A 23,099-nucleotide genomic window follows, 5' to 3' on the forward strand; every position below is an offset into this window, starting at 1 on the left:
TTGTAGCCTACTCCTCCTTCTGCAGCTTGCCTTGTCCCAACCAAGGACCAAAGCTAACTGGCTAAAGTTGGCTAGCTTGCTAGCTAGATCATTCCAGACACAAATGAGAGAACACCTCACTGCCCATTTTACTCGCCCAAGCAGAGCTGGTTAGGCTGTTTACATGTTATCTAGAGCGTTCGTGACTACTTTTATTGCCTATGTTTACTGACACCGGGTCATATTCAGCAGATGTTGCACGTTCATAAATTAATCAGTTATTCTGCGCACTTGCACACAGACGAGAGTGCTCTGAAATTTGAGTAGATAGTCAGAGTGAATTTGCGAACGCAAGATATATGTTAACTGTATAACACAGTCTTGCAACGCCAGGGTTGTGGGTTCTGCTCAATATACAATATACTCTTTAAACTAATTTCCTGTATTCCCTTCTCCCTCATATAATCTCCTGAGTGGCGCAGTGGTCTAAGGCACTGCATCGCAGTGCTAACTGTGCCACTAGAGATCCTGGTTCGAATCCAGGCTCTGTCGCAGCCGGCCGCGACCGGGAGACTCATGGGCGGCGCACAATTGGCCCAGCGTTGTCCAGGGTAGGGGAGGGAATGGCCGGCAGGGATGTAGCTCAGTTGATAGAGCATGGCGTTTGCAACGCCAGGGTTGTGGGTTTGATTCCCACGGGGGTCCAGTATAAAAAAAAATATATATGTATTCACTAACTGTAAGTCGCTCTGGATAAGAGCGTCTGCTAAATGACTAAAATGTAAATGTAAAATGTACTAGATCTCATCCTCTCTCTTTCCCTCTGATACTGCCCACACTGTAGCAATACATGCTCCATGGTCTCTGTTTTCTGACAATAATCACACTTTCCTGTTGGATGCTCTCCTATCACATTTAATGTCTTATTCAACTGGCTGTGTCCCACCCTTAATCTTGTAAAAATAGCCTCCTCTCTTCTGTCCCTTCCTGCCGTCCTCCCCTCCCCGACTTTCCTCTGTACTTGAAATAAATGCCTTCCCTTATTATCTCTATTCCACTGCTCCTGCCATCTCTGCACCATCACTGTATATATAAGTATTTTTGCCTCTGCCTTGCTCATTGAAACTTCAACATCAACATCCCCACTACTAAGTGCTTGTTTAGCCTGTTCATCTACTGCCTCGTTCCCCTCCACCCCCACATGGGCTGGGACCCAAGTAAATATGATCTGAATATCCATCTGTTTAATCCTGCCATGGGTTTGTAGCACCTTATAAAGCAGGTCTTGTCTGCTACGTGAGCTAAAGGACTGGAGACTCATTAACACTGCACATGACGTCCTCCACCCACTGCAAGGCCAACAGTATGGCCATCAGCTCCGCCATATATACAGCCAGATGATCTGTAATACGTTTCCTGACTTCCACCCCACATTCCTGTACTACAAATGCTGACCCAGTACATCCGTCCTTGGATCTTTTGAACCATCTGTGTAAATGGCCACAAAATCCTGATACACAGTTTCAAGACGTCTCTTAAAGAAATCAGCTGGATCAACACCCTCCCTATCTTTCTGTAGTCTCTCCAACACTTCTAGATCAACTACTGGAGGCAAGAGGAGCCATGGTGGATTTACAGGAATAACTACCGGTGGACTAAACTTTTAGCTGTGTATAGCCACCGAAAAAAGATATCAGGGAGAAAAAAAAGTAAGTCACTCACCCACTCCACCAATGGCATGAAATGACATCAGCTAACATTAGGCTCTGTGTTTTTAGCTTGCTACATAAATAGATACGTTAGCCTATTAGCCACGTTATGACTGCCTTATGATCATTGCCTTTGCTAGTTTGATTGTATTGACATTCCCAGCCTTAGTTACATTTGTATGTTTTTGTCCAAAATATTGAGTGATTGAAACTGAAACAGTGCATCCTGAATGGAGGCAGCAAACAATGTACCAGGCCAGCTGTGATTTACAACCAGATAGCAATATTTTTGGGACTACCAAAAATTATATTAATCATGCATTATCATTTATCATTTATCGCCCTCCAGGTTCCCTTGGAGAGTTCATCAATGAGCTTGACGCCTTGATAAGTTCCTTTCCTGAGGATGGCTCACCCCTCACAGTTCTGGATGACTTTAACCTCCCTACGTCTGCCTTTGACTAATTTCTCTCTGCCTCCTTCTTTCCACTCCTTTCCTCTTTTGACCTCACCCTCTCACCGTCCCCCCCTACTCACAAGGCAGGCAATGCGCTTGACCTCATCTTTACTAGATACTGTTCTTCTACTAATCTCACTGGAACTCCCCTCCAAGTCTCCGACCACTACTTTGTATCCTTTTCTCTCTCGCTCTCCTCCAACACTACTCATTCTGCCCCTACTCAGATGGTAATGTGCCATCGCAACCTTCGCTCTCTCTCTCCCGCTACTCTATCCTCTTCCATCCTAGCATCTCTTCCCTCTGCTAAATCCTTCTCCCTCCGATCTCCTGATTCTGCCTCCTCAACCCTCCTCTCCTCCCTTTCTGCATCTTTTGACTCGGTCCTCCCCTCCTGCTCCGTTGCTTGACGACTCATTGCGAGCTCACAGAACAGGGCTCTGGGCAGCCGAGTGGAAATGGAGGAAAACTAGACTCCCTGCGGACCTGTCATCTTTTCATTCCCTCCTCTCTACATTTTCTTCCTCTGTTTCTGCTGCTAAAGCCACTTTCTACCACTCTAAATTTCAAGCCTCTGCCTCTAACCCTAGGAAGCGCTTTGCCACCTTCTCCTCCCTGCTGAATCCTCCTCCTCCTCCCCCTCCCTCCTCCCTCTCTGTGGATGACTTCGTCAACCATTTTGAAAAGAAGGTTAACGACATCCGATCTTCATTTATTAAGTCAAATGACACCGCTGGACTGCTCACACTGCCCTTCCCTATGCGTTGACTTCTTTCTCCCCTCTCTCTCCAGATGAAATCTTGCGACTTGTGATGGCCGGCCCTCTCTGAGTTGGGCATCTCCGGCGCTGCTCACTCTTGGATTGCGTCCTACCTGACAGGACGCTCCTACCAGGTGGCGTGGCGAGAATCTGTCTCCGCACCACGTGCTCTCACCACTGGTGTCCCCCAGGGCTCAGTTCTAGACAATCTCCTATTCTCTCAATACACCAAGTCACTTGGCTCTGTCATATCCTCACATGGTCTCTCCTATCATTGCTACGCAGACGACACACAATTCATTTTCTCCTTTCCCCTTCTGATAACCCGGTGGTGAATTGCATCTCTGCATGTCTGGCAGACATATCAGTGTGGATGTCGGATCACCACATCAAGCTGAACCTCAGCAAGACGGAGCTGCTCTTCCTCCCGGGGAAGGATTGCCTCCTCAATAATCTCGCCATCACGGTTGACAACTCCATTGTGTCCTCCTCCCAGAGTGCAAAGAACCTTGACGTGATCCTGGACAACACCCTGTCGTTCTCCGCTAACATCAAAGCGGTGACCCGATCCTGCAGGTTCATGCTCTACAACATTCGCAGAGTACGACCCAACCTTACACAGAAAGCGGCACAGGTCCTAATCCAGACACTTGTCATCTCCCGTCTGGATTACTGCAACTCGCTGTTGGCTGGGCTCCCTGCCAGTGCCATTAAACTCCTACAACTTATCCAGAACGCTGCAGCTCGTCTGGTGTTCAACCTTTCCAAGTTCTCTCATGTCACCCCGCTCCTCCACACACTCCACTGGCTTGCAGTTGAAGTTCGCATCTACTACAAAACCATGGTGCTTGCCTACGGAGCTGTGAGGGGAACGGCACCTCCTTACCTTCAGGCTCTGATCAGACCCTACACCCAAACGAGAGCACTATGTTCATCCACCTCTGGCATGCTAGCCCCCCTACCTCTACGGAACCACAGTTCCCGCTCAGCCCAGTCAAAGTTATTCGCTGCTCTGGCACCCCAATGGTGGAACAAGCTCCCCCACGACGCCAGGACAGCGGAGTCACTGACCACCTTCCGGAGACACTTGAAACCCTACCTCTTTAAGGAATACCTGGAATAGTCTAACAGTAATCTTTCTACACCTCCCCTCCCCAGTGGTGGTTGTCCCACTGGCTATCCTAAGTTGAATGCACCAATTTGTAAGTCGCTCTGCTAAATGACATAAATGTAAATGTAAATGCATTGAACTGCATCCATCTATTCTGCCATAGTGTACGGCATGGAACGTTGAGTCAAATGTAACCTATTTTTAAAACCTCTTATATAGTTGGTTTTGTAGCATAAACTGGACATTTGATATTTTTTTAATGATATTAGGATTGTCTGTTTCATATCTGTAAAGTAGTTCAAACTCTGTCAGTTCCACTTAAAGTGCTTTGAGTACTTGAAAAAGCACTATGATGAACTCATGATATGTTGGTTGCGCAAATAATATGATATGTATGTTGTCCATATTAGTACAGCCTCAGTCTCAATAGGACTTCTAGTCATTTATTCAATTCAATTATTAGTTTAGCCGAATATAGTTTGGATAAATTATTTAGGGTGATCCTTTTGATGCATCATATTTAGGTGGTGTTATTGCTGGTTCTACCTGTGGGGTCAGAGTTGCTCCAGTTCTGGCTCGCAATCCCTTCATCCAGACTGGTTCTCCTCAAGGTCTCATCAGTCTCCTATTAGAGAGAAATGTAAAAGTATTAATCATCACGGTAGAGCTCTCAGACTGATTATCACCTCCACAATTCTCCCCTCATATCTCATATTAATCGAATTACCAAAGTGGTCCAACTCGTTAGTGTTTCATTAGAGCTAACTTTGGCTGTCAGCACCAACAGATGCTGTACTTACCATATACCGGGAAGTTGCAAGGGGGATCCACAACAAACCATCATATACTGTATAAGGAGCCCGTATTAGGACAGCCTCAGCAGGCCTGCTGAGATTGAAAGAAGTCATACTAAGACTGAGGCTGTCCTAATGTGGACACCATACATGTATCATATTATTCGCTCAACCATCGTATCATGATATGAACTCATTTAATTTAGCAAATACATGTGTAACAAAATCCCAAATGTGAGGAGTAACCTGGCCAGAGACCTGAAGAATTGTGTTAGCTACCCCAAGCTAATGCCTAGGCTTTAGCTCAATGAGATAACACAGTGGTGCAGGCGACCCAAGTTCGAAACCTGGATGGTAGCATTGGCACAACTTTCCAGTCAATGGACAGAATGGGCAGCATTAACTTAGTTTTTTATGAGAACTACAGGCCAAGTCCTTAGGCTCTACTTAGCTCTTCTCTGCACCAGTGGGCTGATGTAACAAGTCATTTTGGGGGAGCATTAGAGCTCTATTCGCAAAATGTGTTTGTTTGTTCTTATAATTTTTTTTACAAATTACTCCACTCTCCACAAAGGGCCTGTAGACTAATGGTAATTGCTGAAGCCCTGCTGGCATCGGTGCATCTTGTTCATTTGCTCCTATTGATTAAAACTGTGTGCAAGGCACTGCAAGGAGCTAGATCAAGAACCCCGCTCCCCCCCTCCCTCACGACAATTAGTATCATCCAGCGCAGAGGTGTCTGCCAATTCTCATGCTGGGGGAGACTAAACACAGATCATTACAGGGGAGGGCAACAAGTCAGATCACTCTGGAAAGTCGGAAGCGTATTGATAATTGAGTGTGTGGCAAATGTTGCTGATGTGTCTTAGAGGTTACAATTGGAGTGCTTCCCGCCAGATGCAAAAAGTCAAACAAATGATCTTGCCCCATTATCGGTGAATTATAGATTGGTGTCAGGATGTTGTTCAATGTGGGATCAGACATCATGAATGGATAATTTAAAATATGCACCGGAGTTACATGTTTAGCTCACAGTTACCAAATGAAACTAAGGTGAAAACACACAGCCAATCAAAATAAAACAAAAGTTGGGATTTTTAGCTAGGTAACACTTGCTTATCTGCCATTTTTGACACTGAAGTGTCATGTGTGGAGTTCACCCAGCTCCATTTCCTAAATAGAGAGCCATTTATCATTCTGGGGGCATGTTATGGATCTTCAACAATTTCAACTGTTATTAGCAATCATATTGATTTGTTATCAATACAACACCAGAACGAAATTTCCTAGTCCCATAACAGCACACTTTACAGTATTTACCTTGGGTGATGTTTCCCCTAGGTACACATCGAGGATCAGCTTCCCCTCACCTATTCCACACCGTAGTCTTAAATGCTAAACTGACCCGAGATCAGTGTCTAGGGGCAACTTCACCCTACTCCATTTTTTACCTCTTTACTCCATTTACCTCTTTCTCTTTCACCTGGCCCTGCTTGACTCCGCTGCGTTCGTTGGTCATTTGCTCGTCTCCGGCCTTGACCAGAGTGAGGTAGTAGCCACTGCCAAAGTATTTCTTCAGGAACAGGGAGGAGCCGTAACAACACATCTTGCCGTGAGAGATAATGGCAATGCGGTCTCCCAAGATGTCCGCCTCATCCATGTGATGAGTGGAGAGGATGATTGTGCGACCTGCGGGAGAGAGATGGAGCCAACAAAACTATTGATTTCACTCAATGGGCCCAATTTGGAGTGTAGGTGGACTGTGTATGTGTGTGAGACAGAAAAAAATAAAGAGAAAGTAAGAGTGAGTTTGTGTGCATTTGTGTGTGTGTGCAGAAATAAACAGAAAAAGAAAGAAAGCGTGAGAGTTTGTGTGTATGTATATGAGTCAGTGCTCTGGGACTAGTTTGTTTGTTCTGTCAACCATCTTGAGAAATAAATTAATTGGACCAAAAAATTATAATAAATGTAGTCTTTGAACAGAGCCAAGTCTGCAATCTGTTTCCATATTGTGTTGTTGTGCTGATTTCCTCATTGTACACCCTTCTGTGTTTGCAAGTAATAGTCGGCTGAAGCAACGAGATTGTGTGTGGGTTGGAATCTGGAACAAAGGACAAATTCTGAAATACCAGTCTTCCTTCCAAATCAAGTTAGAAACAACAACAGCTACATATACCTCAGCCTAAATAGAATACAATATAACCACCATAAAATTATTCATAGACCCAACATAAAATGTTGCATAGACTACCATTCCTTTGTTGTGTTTCCAAACATTTTTAAAGTTAAAATTTTTGTCAGCAGAAGTTATTTGAGAGAAAATAAATCATAAGTTGATTCACAACCACAGAGAATCTGTTTGACACCGGCGCTTGCTTATTCACAGGGGGAGTGGAGGGGGATCATGCACCCTGAACTAACACATACTAATTAGCACATTCCCAGTCAATCAGGAAGTAGACATGAGATCTGTGATGAAGTCACAGCATGGTCATCTAGCTGGATGTCGTTAGGTCACAGCGTGAATTGTGGCAGAATTAAAATGTGTCTCAGCTATTTTTGATTTTGCCACATTTCAAAACAGAATCAAAACCCTGAAATGCAAGGAAGTTTAGGATTGAAAGATTAGCTTTGAAGTGGCTTTATTGAAGGGTACCAGGATATTTTCATTTTAAGAAGAAAAAATGACGTTACAGGCTACATACAGCAATACTGCTAAACTGATGTGAAATTAGAAGAGAACACTGCATGCAACCATTGTGTAAAACAACAGTGGGAAAACTAGCAACCCCTATGTTACAAGATACTGACGAGTAAAAGTAAGATGTACAGCGTGGTGTCTTGTGGTATTGAACATTTTATCTGCATAATATTGGCAATGATAATGAAGTCCTTCACCAGGATAATTAATTATATCCCAGCTGAAACAGCCACAAGTAGAGGTGCATTGTACAGTCGGACATACAGTTCCATGATATGATGCATATTTTCTCTTGATTAGCTGACCGGCTGGATTTTTAGGGTATTTTTTTGGGTAAGATTTGCTGTCATTAATAGGAAAGGTCAGGGTTATCTGCTGAGCGTGGCGTTTTCTCCCTCTGAGCTAGTTCAATTTGTATCCCCACAGGTGGCATTATCCCCGGGATAAGGACACACACAGAGGTCGTTAACCATAGCCTCACGCAGCACTATGCTCTTTCATTTGGAGAACCCGAGAACCTAACCGCTTTTCCTCCCATCCCTTGTGCCCGCTCACCCTCTGAGCTTCTAAATTTGTCTCTGCCACAGAGTTATGCCACAGAGTTTTTGCTGTGTTATGCTAAGCTTTTTTGACACTATATATCTACTGTATACAGTATCTAATATATCTACTGCTGTACATATTCTTAGTATATCTTCTGTAAATTCATCCAGTGTACATATATATATAGATTGCATTTGGATTACTGTTACAGTGCTTTTTGGGTTGTTAATTGGATTTGTTCTGAGGTTTCTTGATTTCTTTGTAAAAATAATGTGTTACAATAATTTATTTTATTTTGTATTTTTTTGACATTTTACTGCATTGTTAGGCGCTAGTAACAAACATTTTGCTGCACCTGCTACAACATCTGCCACAACTGTGTACGCAACCAGTAAACTTTGATTTGATTTGATTTGAACCTTTCCTACCATGGCCAAGATGCCCATTGAGTATCTTTCTAAAATCATATGACTCTGAATACATTGAAACAAGCAGATCAATACACATGGAAAGAGGATGTTACAAACGTCAAAATGTAAACGTTAGTGGAGCCAAATTATTAGTTTTGGAGGTAGCATTGTGTTTGCTAGCAAAGAGCGATGCAGTAGCTAACTAACTGTAAATAAGTTACTTGTTTCTCACCACAGTTAACTGGCTAAAGTTATTCACAGTTAGTCAGTAACTACACTATTTTGCTATCTAGCGTAATGCTGTCATAAAACAATACCTCCAGACTGATGATGTGAGGTGGCTCCAGTTGTGTTTACATTTTACCAATTGTGACGGAATGCACTTTCCATGCGAATGAAATGTATGGAAAAGTGCTGATCTTTGAAGGGGGAGATGAGGAGATTGGGAGGAGTGTGGCAGAAACCCACATAAAAAAATACTATATGCTATGGTATAAATACTATAGTATTCACTGTAGTGTTTTTGCAAACTTTCTGTAATATTCCCTCGTGTTTTTGCGGACGCAAGTTTGCAAAAACACTAGAGTGAATACTTCAGGATTAATTAGGGTTAAGTGCCTTGCTTAAGGGCACATCAACAGATTTTTCATCTAGTTGGCTCGGGGATTAGAACCAGCGACCTTTCGGTTACTGGCACAACGCTCTTACCCACTAAGCTACCTGCCGTTAACTATTGTATAAATACTGTAGTAAAAGAAACCGTAGTATATTCTATAGTAATTACTATAGTGTTTTGCAGATTGTAGTATACTGGAGTATTTACTGTAGTGTTTTTGCGGACATTACTGTAGTATTTACTATAGGGTTTTTGTTTTATTATTTTTGACATAGAGTTGGAGGCTTTTTCCTTGAGGAAACCTACTGGAGAAATACTAAAAGAGCTAATTTTCCATAACCTGTAGGTAGGTAGGACTGAGGTCTAAATGGATAGTTCAGAGCTTCTTCTCTTTTCTATAACCTGTAGGGTACACGATATATGGTCTATATTTGGCATGTACAGTAAGTTTCTCACTTATGGGTGGCACAAATTGGGATATAGGGGAGGGGAATGGGCAGGTTATATGCAAATTAAATACTGTAGTATTTACTATAGTAAAACAAGTGTAGTGTTTTTGCAGACATTACTGTAGTATTTACTACAGTGTTTTTTTGCAGTTACTATAGTATTCTACAGTATACCACAACATTCTATAGTAAGTACTACATATGTGTAGCATAGTATTCTGTAGTATTTACTATAGTATTCTACAGTATACTACAGAATTCTATAGTAAGTACTGTAGTATTTTTTCATGTGGGTAGTCCCTGTTGATTTATTTAAGGGATTGCATTGGTTTACAGGGAGAAATAATAAAAACACACTGCATGATGGGAGGTGGGACTAAAATAAATGTGTTTGTTTGGTGAGCAGTCCAATACTGATTGATGGTGTGTTGTGGTGCATTACAGAATAAAGTGATAGATCAAAATAGTGGGAAATGCAGGTAAATCTCCTGTGCTGTGACTGCATACAACATAGTGCTGGAGATCTAAAATCCTGATTTCCTTGTAGGCCTACATCTAATGGAGGGATGTAGACTTTCATACACTTTAACAGCAGCAAGATATTGTTCATTGACAAGCGAATTGAGGTGTGCATACTTAGGCTGAAGTAAGCACATAGTACTGCTTTGCTGAGGCTGGACCCTAATTTAAAGAATCAATATTCTGAATATTTTCACTCCTCTTCAGACATCACCCATCACCTAGTCATCTAAACTCTAAACCAGTCAATCGTCACCCCTCCTCCTCAACCCTCATCTAGTCAAGTCCAAACAAGGGGAAGGGTGAAGTCTGAGGAGAAGGAATGACAATGTTCCTAATATGTATTCCGTCCTAACTAGATCAATAATGTGGACACTTTTTATACCTGAACTTTACCTGTTTCACTAAATGAGAAACTGATAACTTGCCTGAAGTGTTGCGTGTTAATACAGCTATCTTATTACTAAGCCACTAACTAAGACTGACATTCACCACACTTCTCAGCAGCTCTTCCCTAATTGATGCCCATTAAAGGGTCTAAGTTTAAAAACATTACTTGCACATAGTTTTGAGGTTGGCTACTTCTTTCACTTTGTGATGGAACGTTTTATGTTGGTGCTTTTCTATTTACCAATTTCCATGTTCTATGTTTGTGCTTTTCTATTAACCAATTTCTGTGTTCATGCAAGTGACTGATTGAACGAATCCTCACTAACAGTATCTGCAATTTGGCAGTACGCCCAGAACCTTGTTTAGAGAAAGGGATATCTCAGTTTCAAAGTCTTGTGAGGTATTGGTCTGTCACATGCATGACCCAGTATTGGTCGTCACATGAATGAAGCAAACATTACTTATGAATGATGAATAAGCTAAATCATGCAAATATAACTTCTCATTATATAAGGGAACTAATGGGACAAACAATTATTCATTTAAGATTGACCTTGAGTGTCCCTGTGTAAGAATTTCCACAACAATTCGGCGTCACGAACCGGATGATTGATTCTGCCTGCGGAGAATTCCAGTGGGGTCTGCGAGGAAAACCGGTGGCGCATTTTGCCCAGGAGGAGACACATCATCCGCGAACAATTGAGGGACGGCAACTGGCTTCAGTAAGTCAATTTAAAAAAGGTACCCATAGTCTTATAGAGAGAAGGCTATTCACTAGTTTTATGAGAAAACTAAAGCGAGGGCGTAACGGTACCATGGAAAGCCCCACTGACAGCTGTCTGTATGCATTTATAAGAAACGTCTACGTGGTCTGCAGCCACTACAAAATAACATGAGGTATTTTTGAATACAGGGTGTTATTTATATGTATAGCAAGTAGCGGCAAGAGAACCGTTGAAGATACATATGGTGCATAGCAAGTAACAACAAGAGAATCGTTGAAGATGCACATGGTTAATAAGGGAGATTACCGAGTATGTTTGGGAATAGTGCTGAGTGTATGTGCATGTGAAAGTTGTGTGATTGTGAGATATGACATATTAAGCTGATTAAAATGTTGGTAATACATGATTGAAATTATTACTATTAAGATTGGAATATGGATAATAAGATGATAAGCTGATTGAAATGTGGATAACAAGATTGAAATATGGATAATAAGCTGATTGAAATTTGGATAATAAGAGATTGAAATTTAGCTATAACGTACTGAGTGAATGAGAGCTGTCAGGGGACTGGCTCCAGTGTGAATGTGAGCTGAGCTTTACAGTTCTGTGTGAGCTGAGTTTTACAGTTCTGTGTGAGAGAGTTTTTCTATCTATAACGTTATCTAAGCGTTCCGTCAACCACCACCCATCGTAGTCTGGGACTACTAATAATAGCACATGGTGTGTTATGTGGGCAGCTTGTCTCTCCCTTTTCTGTTTCCCTTCCTCCTTGTTTTGTCCCCTCTTTGTCTGTTGTATCTGTATGTGTGTTTGTCCCCATTATGTGGGTGTGTCTGGAGTGGATCGGGGGGCGTGCTCAGGATCTGCCTCTCCTGTGCAGCTGCGGGTTGTTTCCAGTGATTCCTGCCTACGCAGCTGCATCCTATTCTCTCATCAACCTGCACTACTAATTCCTGGGCATGGCTCTCCACCGGCGCCAGATCGTTGTTCTTACTAGAGCGGTAACTTGGCTCACCAGTAGAGTAAATTGTCTTTGTCTTCAGCCTGGCTCTTTACTCTCCTTAACCTGTCGTTTGTTTTGTCTTCAGTTCAGACATACCTCCCAACCTGCCTGCCTTCCAGCCTTCCTGCCTGCCTGCCTGCCTGCCTGCCTCAGCCTCTCCTTCCTCCGGAGCCGACTAGCCCACTCTGTTCCTTTTCTTCAGTTGTTTTTGGACTAAGACAAATTGAACTTTTATTAAAATATTTTTTGTTTCTTCCACTCCCTTAGTCGTGTTTTGTTTCTCTGAGTGCTGGGTTTAACCATAGCTTAACAGAACGATCTGGCCATGGACCCAACAGAGAAACAGCACGGGGCAAACGAAGACAGCTTCCAACAAGCTATCCAGGCTCAAGGAACGTTGCTAGGACAGCATGACCAATTGATTCGGACTCTTTTGGAAGATAATCATCAACTGCTGAACCAGGTGACTCAGTTAACTACACAAGTCTCTAAATTGTCTGTTATCAGTTCTCCATCTCTCTCTGACCCCCAGTTTGATGCACCCCAAGTTGTCCATCGGGAACCCCCTGTCACGTCGCCTGAACCGTTCAATGGAGAATTGGACAAGTGCCGGGGATTTTTGCTTCAGTGTGACTTGATTTTTCGACAGAGACCACTGTCGTTTTCTACTGATTCCTCTAAGGTACATTATGTTCTGGGGCTGTTAAGAGGGAGAGCTCTGGTTTGGGCTGAGGCTGTATGCTCAAATCAAACTTTGACTGGATTGACTTTTGCAGATTTTTCTGCTAAATTGAAGACTGTTTTTGACCATCCTGACCATGTGGGTAATTCCTCCAAGATACTTTTTAATTTGAGGCAGGGTTCTAACAGTGTGGCTGAGTACTCTATTGAGTTCTGGACTTTGGCAGCGGACTCCAAGTGGAACAATGTGGCACTTCAAGGAGCATTTCTAAACGGTTTGAATGAAGCCATTAAGGATGAACTGGCTGCTCGTGACGAGCCACATGATTTACATTCTCTCGTTTCCCTGTCCATTAAGCTAGACAACCGGTTGCGGGAGAGGCGTCGGGAGAGAGGCGGTCGGCCACATCTAGGAGGACGAGTTCCCCAGCCTTCAACCACTCGAGTCTCACCTCCCCGGAGCCGGCAGCTTCTTGTTCCTGATCCCATCCCGAGCACAGAGGAGGAACCAATGCAAGTGGGTCGAGCTCGACTACCTCCAGCAGAGCGGCAACGGCGCCTCCAGGCGGGTGAGTGCCTGTACTGTGGAGACGCCACACACATTCTGGCTACATGCCCTAAGCGACCAAAAGACAAGGCTCGCTCGTAACGGTGGGTCTACTTGCGAGCCCAGAGTTAGATCCTGAACCCATCATTCCCCGATTACAAGTACCTGTAACCTTACGTTTCCAGAGTCATTCCCTGCCACTCTCAGCTCTCATAGACTCAGGTGCAGAAGACAACTTTATTAGCCACCAGTTCGTTACACAAGCTCGTATCCCCATGGAGCCACTACCTACCCCCATTCGGGTCACAGCCCTTGATGGGCGCCTCCTCGCGGAGATAACTCATCAAACCACCCCCGTTTCCCTAGTGATTTCTGGCAATCATTGTGAAAGCATTCAGTTAAGAGTTATGTCTGGCTCAGCTACCTCCCTAATCCTTGGCTTCCCCTGGTTGGCTCTTCACAACCCACAAATTGATTGGACACGTCACACCATTCTCAGTTGGAGCACTAACTGCCATTCAGAGTGCCTTAGGTCAGCGGTTCCCCCCACTAAGTGTAACCCAACTCATCCCTCAGCTCCTCTCGATCTGTCATCTGTCCCCAAAGAATACCATGACTTAGCGGAGGTTTTCAGTAAGGACAAGGCTCTGTCTCTACCACCACATAGGCCTTATGATTGCCCTATTGAACTGCTTCCTGGTGCTCCCTTGCCCTCTAGTCGCTTATACAATCTGTCCCGACCGGAAAGAGAGGCAATGGAGCAGTATATTGGTGATTCTCTGGCCTCGGGCATAATCCGTCCCTCGTCGTCTCCTTTGGGTGCAGGTTTCTTTTTTGTTGAAAAGAAAGACAAGTCGTTACGCCCCTGTATCGATTTCAGGGGTTTAAACAACATAACTGTTAAAAACAAGTATCCCCTTCCACTCATCAACTCAGCTTTTGAACCTCTGCATGGCGCCACAGTTTTCTCCAAGCTCGACCTCAGGAACACTTATCACCTTGTCAGAATCCGAAAGGGAGATGAGTGGAAAACCACTTTCAACACTCCACTGGGGCATTTTGAGTATTTGGCCATGCCCTTTGGGCTCTCAAACGCCCCTGCTGTATTCCAAGCCATGGTGAACGATGTTCTTAGGGATTTTTTGAACCGTTTTGTCTTTGTATACCTGGATGATATTCTTGTTTTTTCCAAGTCACCCGAGGAGCATGAGTCACACGTCCGTCAAGTCCTTCAACGGCTCTTGGAGAATAAGCTGTACGTCAAAGCAGAAAAGTGTGAGTTCCACAAACAGTCTACATCGTTCCTTGGTTTCATCATTGAGAGCGGGCAGGTGGAGGCGGACCCCGAGAAGATCCGGGCAGTGACGGAATGGCCCACACCCACCACCCGTAAGCAACTTCAACGATTTTTGGGCTTTGCTAACTTCTACCGTAGATTCATTAAGGGTTTTAGTAAAGTGGTGGCACCCCTTACTAGACTCACATCCCCAAAAGTCCCTTTTCTGTGGTCCCCTGAGGCGGAGCAGGCGGTAGGGGTTTTGAAGGAACTGTTTTCCACCTCCCCCGTGTTGATACACCCCAATACCTCTCTGCAGTTTATTGTGGAGGTGGACGCGTCTGACTCAGGTGTGGGAGCAGTCCTCTCCCAGCGCTCCCCCACTGACCAAAAGCTTCACCCCTGTGCTTTTTTCTCCAAGAAATTGTCACCCACAGAACCGAATTACGACGTTGGAAACCGGGAACTGCTGGCGGTTAAGCTAGCACTGGAAGAATGGCGGCACTGGCTGGATGGAGCTGAACTGCCGGTTGTGGTCTGGACAGACTTGGCTTACATCCAAGCCACTAAGAGACTCAACTCACGCCAAGCCAGATGGGCCCTGTATTTTAGTAGGTTTAACTTTATTCTTACATACAGACCGGGGTCAAGAAATGTTAAACCAGATGCTTTGTCCCGCCAGTTTGCTGACCCTTCGGAGACCAGCGAGCCTGAGGCAGTCCTACCTTCCTCATGCGTCGTGGCGGCAGTACAGTGGGAGATCGAGTCTCTTGTGAAGACTGCACTTGCCACGGACCCGGGACCGGGTGATGGACCTCCCAACCTACTCTTTGTTCCCGAGACGGTCCGGTCTGAGGTGTTGCAGTGGATTCACACCTCCCGTTTTGCTGGTCACCCTGGGATGAGACGCACGTTGACGCTGCTTAGGAGACATTTTTGGTGGCCTTCAATGGAAACTGACGTTCGGGCTTTTGTGGCAGCCTGTTCAACCTGTGCTCGGGGCAAAGCCTCCCATCAGTCCCCTTCGGGGCTGCTGCTACCCCTCCCAGTTCCCAGCCGTCCCTGGTCCCACATAGCCATGGATTTTGTCACCGGCCTACCCAAGTCTGAAGGTAATGATACTATACTTACCATTGTGGACAGATTCTCTAAATCTGTTCACTATATAGCATTACCAAAATTACCGTCTGCCAGGGAGACAGCGGACCTCCTAGTCCAACATGTATTCCGTCCCCATGGAATACCTGTGGACATCGTATCTGATAGAGGCCCACAGTTTACTTCCCGTGTTTGGAAGGTTTTCTGTTCTGCTTTGGGTGCTTCCGTTAGTCTGTCCTCAGGGTTTCATCCCCAGACCAACGGTCAAACAGAAAGAGCCAATCAAAACCTCGAAGCAACCCTTCGTTGTGTGGCTGCTCAACATCCATCATCCTGGGCCAAACATCTGCCTTGGATAGAGTACACCCACAACTCCCTCACCACCTCTGCCACCGGCCTTTCACCCTTCGAAGTAACCATGGGTTATCAACCCCCTCTGTTTCCTGCTCAGGAGAAGGAATTGGCTGTTCCTTCGGTTCAGGAGAACCTCCGCCGCTGCCAGAGTGTGGAGCGACGCTCGGGAAGCGTTGCTTCGGACCACCGACAGGAACAAGATGACAGCGGATAGGAGCAGGACTCCCGCACCTGTGTTTCATCCTGGTCAAGAAGTTTGGCTGTCATCTAAGAACGTACCTCTTCGTACCAAATCACGCAAGCTGTCTCCTCGGTACCTGGGTCCGTTTGTGGTGGAGTCCATCGTTAACCCCGCTGCGGTTCGTTTGAAGTTGCCTTCAGCCATGAAGATTCACCCTACTTTCCACGTCTCCCAACTGAAACCTGTGTCCTCCAGCCTTTTGTGTCCGCCGGCAGATCCACCTCCACCTGTTCGCCTCATTGACGACCATCCGGCCTACACCGTCAGTAGGCTCCTGGACTCTCGGAGGCGGGGTAGGGGTCTCCAATACCTAGTCAATTGGGAAGGTTATGGACCAGAGGAGAGGTCTTGGGTCCCTAAGCGTTTTGTGTTGGATCCTCAGCTGATCACGGACTTCCATCACGACAACCCTGACAGGCCTGGTGGGTCGCCAGGTGGCGACCATTGAGGGGGGGATACTGTTATGTGGGCAGCTTGTCTCTCCCTTTTCTGTTTCCCTTCCTCCTTGTTTTGTCCCCTCTTTGTCTGTTGTATCTGTATGTGTGTTTGTCCCCATTATGTGGGTGTGTCTGGAGTGGATCGGGGGGCGTGCTCAGGATCTGCCTCTCCTGTGCAGCTGCGGGTTGTTTCCAGTTATTCCTGCCTACGCAGCTGCATCCTATTCTCTCATCAACCTGCACTACTAATTCCTGGGCATGGCTCTCCACCGGCGCCAGATCGTTGTTCTTACTAGAGCGGTAACTTGGCTCACCAGTAGAGTAAATTGTCTTTGTCTTCAGCCTAGCTCTTTACTCTCCTTAACCTGTCGTTTGTTTTGTCTTCAGTTCAGACAAACCTTCCTGCCTTCCTGCCTGCCTGCCTGCCTGCCTGCCTGCCTCAGCCTCTCCTTCCTCCGGAGCCGACTAGCCCACTCTGTTCCTTTTCTTCAATTGTTTTTGGACTAAGACAAATTGAACTTTTATTAAAATATTTTTTGTTTCTTCCACTCCCTAAGTCGTGTTTTGTTTCTCTGAGTGCTGGGTTTAACCATAGCTTAACATGGTGTTATTGAACATGTTGTTGTTTTTTATGTAGCGGTCTATAGGCATTTCTGAATTGTCAATGTGGTCTGGGACCATTGTCTCTGGGAGGCTAGAACCGTTAAATATACATATGGTGCATAGATGCACATGGAGTGGTGTGGGTGTGAATACCTAAGTATAGTTATATAGGGAAAATAATGAATAACCCAACTAGTTCTGTGTGAGCTGAGTTTTAGAGCTATAACGTTATCTAGGGGTTCTGTCCACCACCGCCCATCGATCTACAGGTAGTGAGCACTGACAGGAGAAGCCATTGAAAAGTTTGAGAGGGTAACAGCTGAGATGGGTAAGGGCTGAACAATGAAGTTCATTGATGCTGCCGGACACTGAGATTTCCTTGAGAACATGATCTATGTACCTCTCGGGATGCAGCGCTGTGATCGTTGTTGCGGTGTGGAGGTGAAAACCTAAAGATTTATAATGTTATATAGAGATTTTGTATGGAGATATGAAAGAAGAGAGTATTATTCCCAAATATGCTGATATTAAATATTAAATAGAACAATTAGTGTAAATATCTAAACCCCTGTATGAATAGAACACTGGTGTACAGGAGGAATTTGTGATGTAACACAAATGTATAATGGGTTACTAGAGATAAAGCAACATAATATTGAGTATAATGGGTTACTAGAGATCTGATGAAGTAACAATATAAAAAATATATATAAATATACAACTTGCACACCCACACGTAGACGTAGGTAAGTGGTATAAAAAGTATTCTGACAAATGTTCAGAGTAGTCCCTTTATGGATCATTTGAGGTATGATAAGGTTAAAGCATTGTACGGGACTTGACTTACCCCTAACCAATAAAATTAGAACCAATGAATGTTGAACATGATTTTCTGTTAACTAAACTTAAAGCTACAATTTATTCTGCTCCTGATGGAGTTTTCGTTGATATCCCAAATGATGAGATATTAAACCAATGAGTAAGCAGGCAAATGTAACCACTCCCCCAGGAGGAGTGATGGTCTGACACCGCCTCCCAGTCTATTTTGACTCAGGTGCCAGAATTCTTATGGATTTTCAATCTACAACTTCAAACAAGCTGTACCTAAAGAGAATGCTCAGACAATGTTCTGTTTATCCCATCTAGATAGAACATTTAAATTGAGATAAGATGGAAGTTAAAGATGAGTTGGAAGGATAGGGTTTCTTAGTGTTTTGAGAGTGTTGAGTTATATCACAATAGTGGATAGTCTCTCTTGCCACACCTCCACTCCAGTCAAACTCTCATCTCTCTCAGATCAAGGCACCTTCTATGTGTAAATGTGTAAATAACTAATATACTTACTGTTTATAGTGTATACCCATATTTACACCCCCCTCTGTATTTATTTGGAAAGCCACCATTTCTAATTTGGCTCTATACTACAGCATTTTGGATTTGAGATCAAATGTTTCATATGAGGTGACAGTACAGAATGACACCTTTTATTTTAGGGTATTTTCATATATACAGTATCTATTTTACCGTTTAGAAATTAAAGCACTTTATGTATCTAGTCCCCCAATTTGAAGGCGTCATAAGTATTTGGACAAATTCACTTAGTGTATTAAAGTAGTCCAAAGTTTAGTATTTGTTCCCATATTCCTAGCACACAATGACCACATCAAGCTTCACTTCATCACGCTTGTGACTACATCAAGCTTGTGACTACATCACGCTTGTGACTACATCAAGCTTGTGACTACATCACGCTTGGTACTACATCACACTTGGTACTACATCACGCTTGGTACTACATCCACGCTTGGTACTACATCACGCTTGGTACTTCATCACGCTTGTGACTACATCACGCTTGTGACTACATCACGCTTGTGACTACATCAAGCTTGTGACTACATCAAGCTTGTGACTACATCACACTTGTGACCACATCACGCTTGTGACTACATCATGCTTGGTACTACATCATGCTTGGTACTACATCACGCTTGTACATTTGGAGTTTCTTTTGGTTGTGTTTTGGATTATGTTGTGCTCAATAGAAATGAATGGTAAAAATGTATTGTGTCATTTTGGAGTCACTTGTACATTAATGTGGATGCTACCATGATTATGGATAATCGGGAATGAATTGTGAATAATGACGAGCGAGAGAGTTAGAGGCATAAATATCATACCCCCCGTTGTGACGGGCAGATGTTCCAAACTCTGTTTTAGACAAGACTGACTTTATGACCAAAATTATCCTCTCAACACTTTGTAGTCAATTTTGACACTAGAATAACTGTTTCTGACTCATATCGATGCCACATAGGCCATTTCAAAGGGATTCGTTGCTTTTTAAAGGCAGTCGCTCCTTAACACATCTACAGTTCATATAACGTAAAGTGCTCTCAGCACATACGTTTAATTGGAATGTATTAAATCCCCCATATGTTTTTTGAAGAAAACAAAGACGCTCATAGATCAGCAAAGATCTTCTACAGAGTGTAAGAGATCTTCTGAGGAATAACCAAAAGCAAACATGCTATGTATTCTGAGGACCCAAATGTCTATATGAGGAAGAGGCCCATAAGGACACCATTAGTGTCTATTGAACATAGTTAATTAGAAAGTCAATTCTATGTTCTATCTACAGTTACAAGTAAGGCTACTTCAAAGCAACTATGTGAAAGTCGTCAGTTACTCGCTATCAATATCACTGAGACTGACCAATGGGAACCTTTGCGAATAAGATACAATTTCCTAGTAAAACAATTAGCATAACAATCGCATATAGGTCCTTATCAATGAAATACTTTGAACAATCAAGAATTAAGGGCTGAAACCTGTAACTTAACCAAAAGTCTGAGTTACTCAAGCTTATCTTAAGTTTCAGCCCTAAGCACTTCCCTTTTTCAGAGGATAATATAAACTGTTTAAGGGTTTTATCAGAAAGACAAACAACAAAAGTATAACAGAACCAATAGTAGTTCAAACAACCCGAAACGTGGACATTCTCTGCACACTTTGTCTAGAAACAGCAAACCAATTAGCCAAGGAAGTTAAAAATGCAATATATCACCTTGGTTTGGTTTCAAACAAATACACTCTCAATGCAATTTGTTCCAGTGACCAACTTTAGCACCATTATCAACATTGTGGTGCCAATAAGACCTGATACAGTATGACTCACTTAACTATTATGGATGTGAATGTTCTCATTAAATGAGAGTTATCTCAAGCTCTGAATCGGACGTGATTAGAACACTGCTAATGACGTAACGAGGACGAAATGCCACTCAATGCACATTAAACACTTAGACATCTGTAGGAAATGTGTTATTATAATGTCCACGTCTTGCCTTTCAGTCATTGTCTAGCCTGGGCAAACAGAGAAAGTGCGGGCTAGAAAGTGACAAGCAATTTAATATGTAAACAATTAACGAGCGTGTTAACTGTGTTATCGAATTGGATGCGTCTCAGATGCATTATTATCGCTGTCATCTAGTCATCACTATCAGTCTACATGACAATACTGTGAAGACACCTATGTCATTGCCACATAAGCAAAAGCATCTCAGAAAAAAGGGTCATTAAAACGAAATAAATTAAGTGCTAATTGAACTAGAGCGTTCATTAAAACCATGTGAGACCCAAGCATAGATCCAAATGTTAAAAAAATGTTATTACCCTTCAGAAATACTTGTAAAAGGCCTCTGATTATGAAAAAATCAGTATGTAGAATTTCACGTTTATAGAACAAATTTCTGGAAATGTTGCAAAAATGCCACATTGCGCTTCAATGGTATGAACATGTTGTGATAAGAAAACGTTCCCAAAAAAATAAAAAATAATAAACACAAAAAAAAATCACATCAAAATAGATCAAAAGCATTGATATGTGATGGAAAGTGTTGTGTAATGATACACTATATATAAAGAAGTATGAGGACACCCCTTCAAATTAGTGGATTCGGCTATTTCAGCCACACCCGTTGCTGACAGGTGTATAAAATCGAGCACACAGCCATGCAATCTCCATAGAAAAACACTGGCCGTAGAATGGTCTTACTGAAGAGCTCAGTAACTTCGAACATGGCACAGTCATAGGATGCCACCTTTCCAACAAGTCAGTTTGTCAAATTTCTGCCCTGCTAGAGCTGCCCCGGTCAACTGTAAGTGCTGTTATTGTGAAGTGGAAACATCTAGGAGCAACAACGGCTCAGCCGTGAGGTGGTAGGCCACACAAGCTCAAAGAACGGGACCGGCGAGTGCTGAAGCGTGTAATGTGTAAAAATCATCTGTCCTCGGTTGCAACACTCAATGCCAAGTTCCAAACTGACTCTAGAAGCAACATCAGTACAATAACTGTTTGTCGGGATCTTCATGAAATGGGTTTCCATGGCAGAGCAGCCGCACACAAGCCTAAGATCACTATGCGCAACACCAAGCGTCGGCTGGAGTGGTGTAAAGCTCGCCGCCATTGGACTCTGGAGCAGTGGAAACACATTATCTGGAGTGATGAATCACGCTTCACCATCTGGCAGTCAGACGGACGAATCTGGGTTTGACGGATGCCAGGAGAACGCTACCTGCCCGAATGCATAGTGCCAACTATAAAGTTTGGTGGAGGAGGAATAATGGTCTGGGGCTGTTTTTCATGGTTCGGACTAGGCCCCTTATTTCCAGTGAAGGGAGATCTTAACGCTACAGCATAAAATGACATTCTAGACCATTCTGTCTAGAATGTCATTGTATTCCAACTTGACTGGTCTGCACAGAGCCCTGACCTCAACCCCATCGAACACCTTTGGGATAAATTGGAACGCCGACTGTGAGCCTGGCCTAATCGCCCAACATCAGTAACCGACCTCACTAATGCTCTTGTGGCTGAATGGAAGTAAGTCCCCACAGCAATGTTCCAACATCTAGTGGAAAGCCTTCCCAGAAGAGTGGAGGCTGTTATATCAGGAAAGGGGGACCAACTCCATATTAATGCCCATGATTTTGGAATGAGATGTTCGACGAGCAGGTGTCCACATACCTTTGGTCATGTAGTGTATGTACATCTGAAATGAAGTAACACTTTGTCTGAAATTACAAAAGTGTATAAACTTGACCAATCCAAAACATATATTTTTGAAAGCATCAACTATCTTTTTTTTGTATGGAGAACCTATAACTTACTTTTAGTAATATTTGTTTGTCCTTTCTGGCTAAACCTGGAGAGATAACCTCTTATCTTACTTTACCATAAAATGAATGGTCGTCAACGCAATATTCTGACCTCAATTATTTGTTTTACTATATTTAATGTTGTTCTTTTGATGGGTAGAGGGAACATCAAAATTACTCTTTAAGTATTTGGTTGTCCATATTTGCAGAATTTGGAAGGGAAACAATCTCTAACTTGTCTATCAATATATGAATGTGGCCCTATGCCTCAGTTTAGCGACCCTTTAATCCCATTGTTGCCTTTTTGCAACATGTACAAAACTACCTCTATCACAGGCTAGATGTTTGTTTCTCAATTCCTTTTTTTCTACAAAATCACTACATCTTACAGAAGACATAAAAATAATTTCAAGTCATGTACTTGCATAAATGGCTTACAACATATGCTTGTGTAGGGGACCAGTATGGTCTCAGATGAGTGGACAGGTTTCTAATATTTCAGAGGCTACTGATGCCACAATAATCATACTGAC

At 43.4% G+C, this 23,099-nt stretch overlaps 1 pseudogene across 1 annotated transcript in view; it reads right to left on the reverse strand.

Moving 5' to 3' along the window:
* LOC311132586 (phospholipid-transporting ATPase ABCA1-like) overlaps positions 1 to 23,099 on the reverse strand; it is a 256,970-nt pseudogene that overhangs the window by 128,410 nt on the left and 105,461 nt on the right. Inside the window, exons 23-24 of the transcript in view lie at positions 6,279 to 6,499; positions 4,563 to 4,641 (exon numbers count right to left, since the gene is read on the reverse strand). The product of the transcript in view is annotated as a phospholipid-transporting ATPase ABCA1-like (transcript). The remainder of the gene's footprint in view (positions 1 to 4,562; positions 4,642 to 6,278; positions 6,500 to 23,099) is intronic.

The sequence above is a fragment of the Coregonus lavaretus genome (genome assembly GCF_964263955.1).
Source record: "Coregonus lavaretus genome assembly, chromosome: 7".
Classification (NCBI taxonomy): Eukaryota; Metazoa; Chordata; class Actinopteri; order Salmoniformes; family Salmonidae; genus Coregonus; species Coregonus lavaretus.